Raw genomic sequence first — 14,076 nt, forward strand, 5'->3', positions numbered from 1 at the left:
ATTGTCATTCTAATACTAAATATATATTTGCTGTTTATCTCTCGCCTAACTCTACTAACTATGTAAAACTCTTTGACTATTTGAACTCTAAAGTGGAGCGCATCTTGACCCACTCTCCCTTCGCTGAAATCTCCATCTTGGGAGATTTCAATGTTCACCACCAGCTTTGGCTTTCATCCTCTTTCACTGACCAGCCTGGTGAGCAAGCCTTCAACTTTGCTCTCCTCAACGACCTAGAGCAGTTGGTTCAGCACCCTACTCGTATTCCCGACCGTCTTGGAGACAGGCCCAACATTCTAGACCTCTTCCTTACCTCTAATCCTTCTGCTTACTCTGTCAAACTGTTCTCTTCGTTGGGCTCCTCCGATCATAACCTTATTTCTGTATCCTGTCCTATCGCTCCTCTACATCCTCTGGACCCACCGAGGAGGCGATGCTTCTGGCATTTTGCTTCAGCTCGGTGGGACGACCTGAGGATGTACTTTTCCGATTTCCCGTGGAATGATTACCGCTTCCAGGAGAGAGACCCCTCTGTGTGTGCTCTGCGCATCACAGAGGTGATTGTCTCTGGAATGGAGGCATACATTCCACATACTTGCTCTACTCCTCATGCTAAAAAGCCTTGGTTTAATCATGCTTGTTCTTGTGCTATTAAAGATAGAGAGGCGGCTCACAAAAGGTTCCAGAGCCTTCGAACTCCCACTAACTTTGATCTATACATTTCAGCCCGGAATCGTGCCAAATCTATTCTCCACCTTAACAAAACTTCTTTTATAAATAGAAAATGTCAACACCTTGCTTCTTCTAATTCTTCCCGTGACTTCTGGCATCTAGCCAAAAATATCTCCTCCAATTTCACTTCTTCCTCTTTCCCTCCTCTCCTTAACCCTGACGGCAGCACTGCCGTCTCATCTGTCTCTAAGGCTGAACTCTTCGCTCAAACTTTCTGTAAGAACTCCACCTTGGACGATTGTGGGCATATTCCTCCTACTCATCCCCCCTCTGACTCCTTTATGCCTGTTATTAAGATTCTTCCTAATGATGTTTTCTATGCCCTCTCTGGCCTCAACTCTCAGAAGGCTTATGGACCTGATGGAGTGCCTCCTATTGTCCTTAAAAACTGTGCTTCTGTGCTGACACCCTACCTGGTCAAACTCTTTCGTCTCTGCCTATCAACATCTATCTTTCCTTCCTCCTGGAAGTATGCCTTTGTACAGCCTGTGCCTAAGAAGGGTGACCGCTCCAATCCCTCAAACTACCGCCCAATAGCTTTACGTTCATGTCTATCTAAAGCTTTTGAATCAATCCTTAACCGGAAGATTCAAAAGCACCTTTCCACTTCTAATCTTCTCTCTGATTGCCAGTATGGATTCCGCAAGGGGCGTTCTACTGGCGATCTTCTTGCTCTCTTAACTGACTCTTGGTCATCCTCTCTTAGCAGTTTCGGTGAAACTTTCTCTGTTGCGCTAGACATATCGAAAGCCTTCGATAGAGTCTGGCACCAGTCTTTGCTTTCTAAACTGCCCTCTTTCGGATTCTATCCCTCTCTCTGTTCCTTTATCTCCAGTTTCCTCTCCGGCCGTTCTATCTCTGCGGTGGTAGACGGTCACTGCTCTTCCCCTAAACCTATCAACAGTGGCGTTCCACAGGGCTCTGTCCTATCACCCACTCTCTTCCTGTTATTCATCAATGATCTTCTTTCCATAACAAACTGTCCTGTCCACACGTACGCCGACGACTCCACTCTGCATTATTCAACTTCTTTCAATAGAAGACCATCACAACAGGAAGTACACGACTCCAGACTGGAGGCTGCAGAACGCTTAACCTCAGACCTTGCTATCATTTCCGATTGGGGCAGAAGGAACCTTGTGTCTTTCAATGCCTCAAAAACTCAATTTCTCCACCTATCAACTCGACACAATCTTCCAAACACCTATCCCCTATTCTTCGACAACACTCAGCTGTCACCTTCTTCAACACTAAACATCCTCGGTCTATCCTTAACTCAAAATCTCAACTGGAAACTTCATATCTCCTCTCTCGCTAAATCAGCTTCCTCGAGGTTGGGCGTTCTGTATCGTCTCCGCCAGTTCTTCTCCCCCGCACAGTTGCTATCCATATACAGGGGCCTTGTCCGCCCTCGTATGGAGTATGCATCTCACGTGTGGGGGGGCTCCACCCACAGCTCTTCTGGACAGAGTGGAGGCTAAGGCTCTTCGTCTCATCAGCTCTCCTCCTCCTACTGATAGTCTTCTACCTCTTAAATTCCGCCGCGATGTTGCCTCTCTTTCTATCTTCTATCGATATTTCCACGCTGACTGCTCTTCTGAACTTGCTAACTGCATGCCTCCCCCCTCCCGGTCCCGCTGCACACGACTTTCTACTCATGCTCATCCCTATACTGTCCAAACCCCTTATGCAAGAGTTAACCAGCATCTTCACTCTTTCATCCCTCACGCTGGTAAACTCTGGAACAATCTTCCTTCATCTGTATTTCCTCCTGCCTACGACTTAAACTCTTTCAAGAGGAGGGTATCAGGACACCTCTCCCTCCGAATCTGACCTTGCTTTTGGCCACCTCTTCTGATTCTTTTTTTAGGAGCAGCGATTAGCATGCTTTTTTTTATTATTGTTTTTTGTGTGCCCTTGAGCTGCCTCCTTTGTTGTAAAAAAAAAAATATATATATATATATATATATATATATATATATATATATATATATATATATATATATATATATATATATATATATATATATATATATATATATATATATATATATATATATATATATATATATACAGTGATACGGTTTCCGTAATTACACCACTTGTAACATGATTTCAGGTGAATTACTATTATTATGTTCATGTGTTTAGGCGTGTGGGGGCGTATCTAATCTATTAGATTTTTCAGCTGTTGATTTTTCTGGCGTGTGGATGTTTAATATTTTTCTTAAGTAACATTGTTACGCATTTTCTGTATAATCATTCATTTTCTTTTCTCCTTTCTTTTGTGTATTTTATTGCACAGTGAAGTTTATTTTTCTTGAGTATCATTGTTACGCATTTTATGTATAATCATTCATTTTCTTTTCTCCTTTCTTTTGTGTGTTTTATTGCACAGTGGAGAAGTTATGTCTTGATAAGCCTCACTCATTATTCTTTTTCCTCTTTTATTATGCATTTTAAAAGCATCGGAGAGGAGTGAGCACATACTTAGCGGTGAATGATTATTACTTTAATTATTTTTGCAGCGAAATTTTTTTTTCTTTTACCATTTTACTCCTCATTTTACTAGTAACTCTTTTAATGGCAGAGAAACCTGACGCGAAGTTACAAGCTCTCACCGAGGACTATGACGGGTGGGTAGAGAGAAATGACAGTGCCGTCACGGATAACGGTAACTGTCATGAAAGGGTGGTAGCAGTCTTCAATGGGTGCTTGCTCCTCCTTCTACGCTGCATGAGCAACCAAGAGGTATTACTATTTAGTTTCCTTACTAATCCCACAATGGCTTCTGCCCCTAGTCACCCGCTAACAGCAACAGCAGTTAGGCCTTTCGCAGGGTAGCAGGGGAGGCAGATTATTCGGCCAGGGACTTCTTGTTTCAAAGTGAGATTGTCATGGACATTTCATTCGTGTCAAATCCGGGAGATAAAATAGCTCTCAGCCACTCGAAGGTCAATCCTGTGAACGGGAGAACGGCCCTCATAAACAGGAGCGCGTTCACAAGACGGAAGGGTTATGATGCGTTTCGGTCACTTTTTCTTGAAACAATTGGGGAAGATGGGCAACACAGCCTCGTAAAGGGTGTAAATTTTGCTGTGGACACTGTGCAAACGAGTGGCCTTTTTAACAGGCCAGTGGACGCCTATAGGCTATCTACTGATTTTATCTCGTGTTTTAAACAAGGAAACTGGACAGATGGAGAAACCATTTCTGTAGCTAATGCTGGATTATTACTAGAGTTCCTATGTACATGATTGTCCTTAAAGTTCCTCTTCGAAGGAGTGCAGTATCCCTTGACTACAGCCCCACTGGCAACCTACACGGTTATATCAGCCAACTTTTATGGCACTTAAAGTAATTTTGGGTCCTTTTTGAAGCTTCTTTTGCCGTCAGGGAGGGGGGCCTTCGACCCTCTGACCTAAACCTTTTTGGGTGTCACCAGCGATAATAAAAAAAAAAAAAAAAATCCTTGGTGTGTTCTTTTACCCGTGGTTTAGGCAGAAATAGTCAGATAAATAGGTGGACGGAAATTTGAGCTTTACGATTTTTTTTTTTAATACACAATGTGCATAGTGATCGTCTCCAAAGACTAGCGCCGGCTTGAGGTTCAGCCTGACGCTGCTTTGTCTCTCTTTCCACCATACGACTGTAACCTGCATCCTCGCATTTACTAATTTATATTTGGTTCCTGAGCTGTTGCCTGCATCTTTTTCATGCGAGAGGGGAGTCCTTGAGTAATACTTTTCACTCTAACCCACTATTTTATTTTACTGCTGAGTTGATGCAAGGCAGTTAGTCTTCTTAATTTAATTGGAGCCGTAATGACCAAGGGTGTAGACTAACATAGGGATAGGTACAATTTAACCTTGAACCTCATGTGCTTCTGCTTAAAACAGACTTTTTCTCTGCAATGACAGACTTAACTAAACTTGAGCAGATGCTGTCCCTAACTTTTATTGTAAACAGCATGTGAATATCTGTAAGCCTTGGAAGTATGCAGACAAGTCTTACTCACCCTTTGCTTGACATACCACTGTTACCCGTTACGGAAATTATTTTTGGCGTCACAGATGTCAGTCATCCACGTTCGTTACGATCGAGGATAGGTGGAAATTTGTCTTTTAATTTGATGTTTATTAATGCTGGAATTACTTTAATCGATTATGCTGGAGTTATATATTTTAGTGATATTTGTTCCAACAGTGATTTCACAACTTGGTGACAGGATTTTTTTTTTACAGTACTGTAGACCTGCCAAACTGAGCATTAGGAGTTAGTGGTGCTGACTGCCGATGCTTCTAAGGTTTTCCAGACTTGTCCTTGTTATCACATTGTAAATATTAGGAGACTCTACGGATAACATTACCTCTTTCCACACAACTTTATCTATTGTTGTAAACCCCACCCGTCTCAAAGGCGTACCGAGGGTAACGACACTGGTAATTAATTGTCACGCAACGGATGAGTGTTTATCTGCGACAGTTTTGTGTCCAGGTGTGACTCGAAGGTTCAGTGTGTAGCAGATCTTCTTCAAGGATTGTTCCTTTTTCTTTTTACTATTCCAAATACCTCCATTACCATGTATCCCAATGACAGTTTAGTCAATTTAATTTTTCTAGGATGTATCATGTAAATAATTTTTCGAGCTATTATTTTGTTATTTTTCGGAATAGTGCTCAACTCCACGTCCACGACTCTAGCCCTATACCTCAACCTGTATGTACATTACCCATTTCTTGTTACTTCCATGATTATTATCATTGGCATTTCCCTATGTTGTATTGTTAGGCGGGCTCTGACTTCTGTGATAATTTTTAAAGCAACTATAACGAGACCACGCTTAGCTAGTACACTTTGGGCGACTGTAACATGGATAGGTACAGCAATGTGTAAAGGTGGGGTGAGCCGCGAGGTTGCGACTTTCAGGGAACCGAGCGATGTAATGTGTATAATATAATTTACATGTATGATTATACGTATGGCGACACCCGGTCGGTGTCGCACAACAGGATGTTTAACAACACGTCGTGCTTTTGGCCGTGGGAAGCTGCGATGAACTGACACTAGGATCAGCAAATGATGACTTTCATTAGCAGTCATCAACCGGAACCCACACCCTTCCGGACGAACTACAAACAAATAAAACGGGCGAACAACGCGGAGAAGAGGAGAGAAGACGGGTGACGGGCAGGCGAGCGGTGCTCCGCTGCCCCGCGCCCTGAGGTGTGGCTGTCTCTGACCTCGTGCGACTCGCTCACGCTGTCGCAAGTACCGAAAGGAGCCAACTCAATGAATACGACATAACACAAACTTGGGAAGGTCATATGGTGCGTAGAACTGATAACAATTGGGCAAGAAAATAACACAATGGCAACCCAGGAAAACTTTACCTTTATGCTGATTAGATATTACGGGATGGGGGTTTAAGTGCTCCTTCTGTACCTCTCTTCGCCTTCCTCCATGATCCAGCCTCTTCCTCCAACCGTAAGCTTCCTCTCGCCTCCCCACGGAAGCATAAAGTGATAATGTAATCTGCCTTTATTCTGATTACGTACTACGGGATGGGGGTTTAAGTGCTCCTCCTCCCTTCTCTTCGCTTTCCTCCATGACCCAGACTCTTCCTCCAACTGTAAGCTCCCTCTCGCCTCCACACGGATGTATAAGTAAGAATATAATCTGCCTTTATTCTGATTAGGTATTACGGGATGGGGGTTTAAGTGCCCTTTCTCCTCTCTTCGCCTTCCTCCATGACCCAGACTCTTCTTCCAACTGTAAGCTTCCTCTTGCCTCCTGTACACGGAAGCATAAAGTGAGAATATAATCTGCCTTTATTCTGATTAGGTATTACGGAATGGTGGTTTAAGTGCCCCTCCTCCCTCCTCTTCGCCTTCCTCCATGATCCAGCCTCTTCCTCCAACCCTAAGCTTCCTCTTGCCTCCACACGGAAGCATAAGTAAGAATATAATCTACCTTTAATCTGATTAGGTATTACGGAATGGTGGTTAAGTGCCTTATTTCATGATCCAGCCTCTTCCGCCAAATGTCATCTCTGTCTTGCTACCTGTACACGATGAGAACAGATGTTGTCTTTATTTTCATCTGCTGTTAGGCTATATACATGCGGACTGATGGTTTAAGTGCCTCTTCTACTTCCTCTTCGCCTCTGCCTCCGACTGTCTGTTCCCTTTTGCCACATACCAACAGAAGAGAATATGGTGCGAACTAATTTTGTACTTATTCTGCTTCGCTATTCGGATATACTTGCTTAAAACACGCTCTGTATACTCTATCGTAGGACGTTATGCATCCTTATAGTGTATTCAACCTATGTCTGTTCCCGTACTCCATGATGCTCGCCTCCTAACTCCCAGCATAAAGGTAGGTACGTAAGTAGAGAGATAAGCGGGTAGGTAAGTAGAGAGATAGGTGGGTAGGTAAGTAGTTAGGTAGGTAGTAGTATGTAGGTAGGTGGTAGGGGCAGACCGACCCCATGAATAACACGTCTAAGGCAGAAAGGATGAGAATGGAGCGTGCTGAAGCGAGTATAGGTAGGTAGGTGGGTAGGTAGGTAGGTGGGTAGGTAGGTAGGAGGGTAGGTAGGTAGGTGGGTAGGTAGGTAGGTAGGAAGGTGGGAAGGTAGGTAGGTGGGTAGGTAGGTAGGTTGGAAGGTGGGTAGGTGGGTAGGTAGGTAGGTAGGAAGGTGGGTAGGTAGGTAGGTGGGTAGGTAGGTAGGTAGGAAGGTGGGTAGGTAGGTAGGTGGGTGGGAAGGTGGGTGGGTGGGTGGGGTGGGTGGGTGGGTGGGTGGGAAGGTGGGTGGGTGGGTGGGTGGGTGGGTGGGTGGGTGGGAAGGTGGGTGGGTGGGTGGGTGGGTGGGTGGGTGGGTGGGGTGGGTGGGTGGGTGGGTGGGTGGGTGGGTGGGTGGGAAGGTGGGTGGGTGGGTGGGTGGTGGGTGGGTGGGTGGGTGGGTGGTGGGTGGGTGGGTGGGTGGGTGGGTGGTGGGTGGGTGGGTGGGTGGGTGGGTGGGTGGGTGGGTGGTGGGTGGGTGGGTGGGTGGGTGGGTGGGTGGGTGAGGGTGGGTGGGTGGGTGGGTAGGTGGGTGGGTGGGTGGGTAGGTGGGTGGGTGGGTGGGTGGGTGGGAAGGAGGTGGGTGGGTGGGTGGGTGGGTGGGTGGGTGGTGGAAGGTGGGTGGGTGGGTGGGTGGGTGGGTGGGTGGGTGGGTGGGTGGGTGGGTGGGTGGGTGGGTGGGTGGGAAGGTGGGTGGGTGGGTGGGTGGGTGGGTGGGGAAGGGTGGGTGGGTGGGTGGGTGGGTGGGTGGGTGGGTGGGTGGGGTGGGTGGGTGGGTGGGTGGGTGGGTGGGGTGGGTGGGTGGGTGGGTGGGTGGAGGTGGGTGGGAAGGGTGGGTGGGTGGGTGGGTGGGTGGGTGGGTGGGTGGGTGGGTGGGTGGGTGGGTGGGTGGGTGGGTGGGTTGGGTGGGTGGGTGGGTGGGTGGGAAGGTGGGTGGGTGGGTGGTGGGGCAGGCTGACCCCATAAATAACACGTCTAAGGCAGAAAGGGTGAGAAGGGAGCGTGCTGAAGCGAGGGAGTGGAGGTGGGTGGGTGGGTGGGTGGGTGGGTGGGTGGGTGGTGGGTGGGTGGGTGGGAAGGGTGGGTGGGTGGGTAGGGTGGGTGGGTGGCAGGCTGACCCCATCAATAACACGTCTAAGGCAGAAAGGGTGAGAAGGGAGCGTGCTGAAGCGAGTATGGGTAGGTGGGTGGGTGGGTGGGTGGGTGGGTGGGTGGGTGGGTGGGTGGGGTGGGTGGGTGGGTGGGTGGGTGGGAAGGGTGGGTGGGTGGGTGGTGGGGCAGGCTGGCTCCATGAAAAACACGTCTAAGGCAGAAAGGGTGAGAAGGGGCGTGCTGGAAGGATAGGTAGGTGGGTGGGTGGGTGGGTGGGTGGGTGGGTGGGTGGGTGGGTAGGAAGGTGGGTGGGTGGGTGGTAGGGCAGGCTGGCACCATGAACAACACGTCTAAGGCAGAAAGGGTGAGAAGGGCGTGCTGAAGCAGTATGCCCATGGGACAGACTGGAGCAAGGCGTCAACTCGAGCTAACGAATTCACACTTCCCTGGGCCACTTACCCGGCAGCGAGAAGTGGGCGGCCTCAGGGAATGGGACTGCCTCTCTCTCTCTCTCTCTCTCTCTCTCTCTCTCTCTCTCTCTCTCTCTCTCTCTCTCTCTCTCTCTCTCTCTCTCTCTCTCTCTCTCTCTCTCTCTCTCTCTCTCTCTCTCTCTCTCTCTCTCTCTCTCTCTCTCGACGTTCCTTTAGTGCTGAAGCAGACTCGTGGGTGTCCGTTAATGTAGTTTTGTATCGTGTGCTTCGGTCTGCGCCTCGCCTCCCATTCTGCCAACAGTTAGATATTCTTGTACGTTAGAACACATACACGTACATGAGTCTATCATATTCATTTAATCACCCATTTTCCCATTCACTCATTCATTCATTCATTCACTTTTCCTTCAGCCAGTTTAAAGCACAGGCAGTTTAAAGCACAACAAAATATTTTGTATCAGCATCAGCTTGAATTTCGCGCGGCTCTTTCGGTATCAACATGGCGCCTGTGATGAAGTTGGCGAGACTCTCCTGTTGTATGGCTCTGGTGCTGCCCTCATTTACAAGACAGGACATCAATGGACTTGGAGATGCACTACTTGTTACAATTGCTGTACGGGATGGCGGCTTCATTCTTGTCTCTATTTTTTTTGTCTCATTCAAGTTTCAAATAATCTTATCTCCCGTTAGTCTCATCAAAAGTTCGTCCACACCTTTCTAGATACTGTAATGTTTTGTGTCGCAGCTTTTACTGATACTACGGATCGTACTCTAAAACATTTCGGTACTCAGGTCCATGTTTTGAAGGTATCAGGCTCTCATAACGACTATTATCCAGGGTCCCAGAGAAGATTAACCGGGTTTCCATAGGTCATATCCCCGTTCAAGGTGCAGAAGACCGGTAAAACTATCAATGATATAAAAAAACGGTCCATAAAACTCCAGCAACTTCTACGAGAGGCTCTTCAAACAGGAGAACAGAGGAGCTGATACGTCTGAGAATACGGGCTATTTTTTAGACACCCACGTTTGGTTAGACTTTCGTGGAGGCTGCGCTATATAGTATTTCCATGGGTAGTTTTGTCCATATAGTGATCGTTTGACAAGGCTTAGTTGCACCACGCCTCTGACACTCCTCTTTCGATATAGAACTTGAAATAGCGATAGGAAATAAAATGAAAGGACGTCCGTTTGTGGGGAGGTTTCCATTGTAAGGACGAAGTAGTAAAAGACTCGCTGCAATATAGAGCAGCGAGAGTATGAAATCATGTACCGAGGCAGTGCAGGAGAGATGAGAGTCTTGCAGCCATCAATATTATAACACTTTGGCGATAAAACAACACCAGAGAGCAGAGAAGTACAACACAGGAAAGGTTTGTGAGAGGCTGAGGGTAACGGGAGGGATTCAGAGTGCATATTCATAAACATTTAGACCCAACCATAGATATTTGACACGGTTTTCGTAAGAGTTTTGGGCATTTCCAGGGGTAGTTTGATGTTCCGGGTGGTAGTTTAGACGAGATTTATATTTCAAATGCCCATATTCTCTCTCTCTCTCTCTCTCTCTCTCTCTCTCTCTCTCTCTCTCTCTCTCTCTCTCTCTCTCTCTCTCTCTCTCTCTCTCTCTCTCTCTCTCTCTCTCTCTCTCTCTCTCTCTCTCAGACCACTACCACCATCACGAGAATAATTAACTATATATTCGTTTCATTACTTTTTTGTTAACTTCCTAAAGCAAATAATGAACCAGTATTGCCCTAAGTAATATTGGGGTACTTTTTTTTCCTCTCTCAGCCAATCTCTGAAATATCTTCGTATTAGATCCTTCCCTAAAGACGAAACTTCCTCCAAAATATATACCCGTGACCATACTTTAACCTTTCCAGCCCTTATAAAGTAATGAAAGTGGGGTAGTGCTACTTATTATTTTTCTTTACCTGCTTCAGCTACTCAGAAATATCTTGGTAGCAGACCATTCCCAAGAACAAGCCTTCTTCCAAAATAGGCTTTTATTATTCTACCTTACCTTAACCTTTCCAGACCCCAGTAATGAAAATGGGCATAAATAAGAAATCTCAAACAGCGCATTAGCCCACCTCTGCACGGAAGCCAATTTCCGGGGCATCATAAGAGTGGGAGTCCGCGGCATTGTGCACTGTAATGGAAGTGAACCTGTAAGTGGGAGGCCGGGTGGTCACGTTCCTCGCATTGCTCCGGCGGGACCTGGGGCCGCGCGGGGCGACTTGGACCACCTGCCTCCTGGGCCGCGGGGGCACACGCAGGAACCGTCGGCACACGGGGCTCCTTCATTAGTTTGTGATTACTGAAACGTTCACATGACTTATAGACCGGGAGCCCAGAGGGTTGGGGGTAGCCGGAATACTAACCAATTTTCCTTCCTGCCAGTGTTCCATACGTGCATTGTTGCATATGAAACTGGACGACTGGCATGATATCTGTGGTGGGTGTGGCTTCAGCAGCCATTTAAATTCGACACCTCAGCTACCCTAGGTTAGCTTTTTGACCTAACCACTTATAGGTACCTAGAATGTATGAGTTGTGGGTGGAGTTGTTCGAAAAAATTGATGACAGCAATTTTTGGTGGTGGGATGGACCTGCCAGTCCCAATTATGTAAGCCACTCCAGCTACCCTAGGTCAGCCTGAGAGCTAACTTCTCAGAACCTTTGCCAAAATGTTTGTGAGGATCCCAGGAGTCATAAATGGCCAATGACAGCAGTTTCCAATGGTGGGGTACCCCCGCCAGCCCCGCCCAAAGTGCCATGCCCCCAAAGTTAACCTAGGTCAGCCTGAGAGCTAACTTCTCAGAACCTTTGCCAAAGGCCTGCCAGCGGGGCCGTGATCTGCCGCCGAGCAGGGCCGCGTGTGTGCCCCGAGGATTAACCGGACTACGCCCACCAGGCCCTCCCCCGCGAACACAAGGTAAAGTGCCCCGCGTGCCTGGCCCTGCACCCATGTACTCTTGCGTGCCCAGACAGACTCTTACAGACTAATATGCTTGTCGCTGCTGCCTCCACACTTGCCTGCCCCTACAGACGCTTGCTTGCTTGCCGTTACATAATCTACAGACACACTTGCTTACCCTTACAGAATCTACAGACACACTTGCTTACCCTTACATACTTGCTTGCCTCTACAGACTATACAGCCTACAGACATGCAGACAATATAGCCTACATACATAACTGACTATACAGCCTACAGACACTTGCTTGCCCTTAGACCACATATTAACTTGCTTGCCTGTACAGTCTCTAACTTGGTTCCTCTACAGGCTATACAGATTCTACAGCCTCTATCTTGCTTGATTCTGCCGACCTGTCACCTCCCGTCCCCTTGCCAGCCGGGAGACAAGTGTGACAGACTGACGGCTCCTGAGTGTGTATATGTGTGTGTGTGTGCGCGTGTGTGTGTGTGTGTGTGTGTGAGAGAGAGAGAGAGAGAGAGAGAGAGAGAGAGATTTGCAAGTATATCCTACTTTTGATTGACGATGCAGGACGAGCGAAAAAAATAGTGACACCTTTGACGACACACACACACACACACACACACACACACACACACACACACACACACAGAAGTAACACCCACCACCTCTCTCTCTCTCTCTCTCTCTCTCTCTCTCTCTCTCTCTCTCTCTCTCTCTCTCTCTCTCTCTCTCTCTCTCTCTCTCTCTCTCTCTCTCTCTCTCTCTCACAGATCGTAAACTCGTCTCATCACACAAACTCGCCGTTCCCTTACGTTCATTTTCCACAGCTCGTCAACGTCGTCTCTTCACTCCTCCTCCTCGTTGCGCCATTCAGCCACATTCTTCCCGGTTCTCCCTCATTTCTCATCACTTTTCCCAGTCTGTCGGTCCTGATGTCCCCGGAGTGGAGATAGAGAGAGGAGACGAGAGGCACTTTTGAGGTCACCTGGTACTGTTTACGGTGTTATGCCCGCCGAGGACCGACACTGATGATCGTGGAGGAGCTGAAGAGAGCGGAGGGGAGCAGGGAGGGCCCTGGAGGGGAGTTCACAGCGTTAGGGTCGTGGTGTGGGGCCGCTGTTTGGCTGTCTGGCGCTGCGCTCGTATTCTCATACGCTTTCGGCTCCCACAACAACTATTGGTAAAGATTCGTTTTAGCTCCGTGTCAGTATCTCATAATCTACTTTATGAAACATCACTATCCCTTCATATATCTTTTCTACAAACCTTCAACAGTTATGGAAACGCTTTGAAAATCCAATTCAGGGACTTTTTTTTTTACTTTTGAAAATAGAGGATAATGTTTACGAAAGCGCGTCGCCTCCTCTGGCGTAAAATAGCTCGCAGAGGGTTTAGGGTCGGGGAGCATATTTAAACTACTCCAACCGAACTTTACGACCTACTAACTGAGGGGACTGCGCCCCCCGCGACCCCTTCTAATCAGGGGAGGCTACGCCACCCCTGGACCCCCCCACATGTATATGTGACTTATTTCAGCGAGGAGGTATTTCTCGCAACACCGGCTGCAGCGTCGCCGCGGCCGTCGCCAGAGGAGGCGACGCGCTTTCGTAAACATTATCCCCTATTTTCAGGAGTAAAAAAAAGTCCTTGAATTGGATTTTCAAAGCGTTTCCATGACTGTTGAAGGTTTGTAGAAAAGATATATGAAGAGATACTGATGTTTCATAAGGTAGGTAATGAGATACTGGCACGGACCTAAAACGAATCTTAACCCAACTATTTCCAAAGGGTACCAGTCGGGTTCTCGTGTGTTTTCCACGTTCACGTTGTAGATGTCATGTTAAAAAATCCCCATGCTAATAATAATACTCATTTAAATCCTGAACCAGCCCCTACGAAAATCTTATCTAATGTGGGTGTTTATGTAGGCCCCGAAATGTTTGAGAATGTGGGCCCTGGCTGGTGCATGAACGTGTAGGCATGAGAATGTGTTTGTCAGTGTGTTGCTAGCCTGCTTGTTACTTGTTTGGGGTGAGAGAGAGAGAGAGAGAGAGAGAGAGAGAGAGAGAGAGAGAGAGTCATCCAGCCACGGTCTGATCACATGCTAGACTCGTGGTTGACAGCCTGTACCACCCCACAAAGTGTGTGTGTGTGTGTGTGTGTGTGTGTGTGTGTGTGTGTGTGTGTGCATTCATTTATCATCGACTGAGTGGAGACTTCATTGTGCAAGGTGGGGTGGCAGGTTGTCGTGCGTGGCTGTCAGCTTAGGAGGAAGCACAGCTGGGAAGGGATGAATGAGTCTTGTGACT

This window comes from Eriocheir sinensis, chromosome 6, assembly GCF_024679095.1.
Source record: "Eriocheir sinensis breed Jianghai 21 chromosome 6, ASM2467909v1, whole genome shotgun sequence".
In the NCBI taxonomy this organism is placed as follows: Eukaryota; Metazoa; Arthropoda; class Malacostraca; order Decapoda; family Varunidae; genus Eriocheir; species Eriocheir sinensis.